We start from the raw sequence: 1325 nt of genomic DNA, 5'->3' as shown, positions 1-1325 counted from the left end.
TATATATATATATATATATAGATAGATAGATAGATAGATAGGTCTGTTATAGTTTTGGCATTTCAAAGTGTAGCTGAAAGATAGCTTAACGGTTTCTAATAAATACATTAGTAATGTTGCGAACTGGGTAGCTTATATATCATTGAAACCGGTAACCGGTTTAATGAGTCTCAGGTCAGTAATGCCCAGGGGTTGAGGATAACATTGATGCGTGTGGCGACGATGAGTGAAGTTGAAGACAATGCTAAGAAGGTGCAACTTGATTTCGACACCTCGATAATTGAGTCTTAAAAAGGTCATTTTTAAACTGCCAACATGCACACCACGTACAAACAAGTAGAGAGTCGTGGAGAAATCTGGATCAAAGAGATTCAAGTTATGTGAAGCTGAAAAATAACACATTCTTTTTAGCTGCAAGAATTCCACCACACTACTGTAGTTCAGATCTGAAATTTTTAGCAAATGGAAGCATGTGGTCAAGTTTCTTTTTATCAAGCTGGAGGACACGATTTGTTCAGGATTGAGTAGCTACCTCACAGACTTTGGCATCGTCTCTGTTATGTTATTCTACAGCAATTACAAAATAATGATTTCTACAGACAAAGATTATGAAGGTCTTGATTTTTAAATACTTTTCTTTCTTCTTGTTCAATTTTATGCATTAATCTTCGTGTATTTTCTTCTCGTTTATTTTTTTATAAACAAGCGTCCTCATTTCAAGTACATCTAACGATATGCATCGAACCTCTAAAATTGTTTAGACATACATTGCATATCATATAAATCTGCCAAATGAATGTATCTCGAGGCATGAAACTATTAGTAGCTCTTCTTTAAATTGTGTATATCAAATTAAATTAATCTCTTACTGAATGGAGTGCTTTGGAGTATGTGTATATATATGTATATATATAATACAGAATGGGACAAGAACGGAAGACATCCAGACAGTTAGATCATACAAGAAAGAGACAACAAAACATCCAGATAGATGATACAAAGAAAACAACATCGTTATTTCTCCCTGTGCCTGTGAAATCTTGTATCCCTGCCGTAAGGCTTTATTTCCACACAAGCCAGCTTAATTTAATTCGTCCTTAGTCAAAAGACACCTATTGTTATGTCCTGCTTAATTTTTATTGTATTTGTGTAACATTGTTCATTTATTTTCGGCCTTGTTTTTGTATACATTCGCTGCTTTCTTCCAATGAATCTAATGCTCTTAGTTTAGTTTTTCTTTGGGGCTGGCCAGATTGGAGCAATCTCGAGTATAACCAGCTGAAATTTCAAAGATAATCTGGACCTCGACTGAGGAAAGAAAACTC

This window comes from Octopus bimaculoides, chromosome 6 (assembly GCF_001194135.2).
Source record: "Octopus bimaculoides isolate UCB-OBI-ISO-001 chromosome 6, ASM119413v2, whole genome shotgun sequence".
NCBI lineage: Eukaryota > Metazoa > Mollusca > Cephalopoda > Octopoda > Octopodidae > Octopus > Octopus bimaculoides.
The sequence above is the reverse complement of the archived record's forward strand: the minus strand, read 5'-3'. Positions refer to the sequence as shown.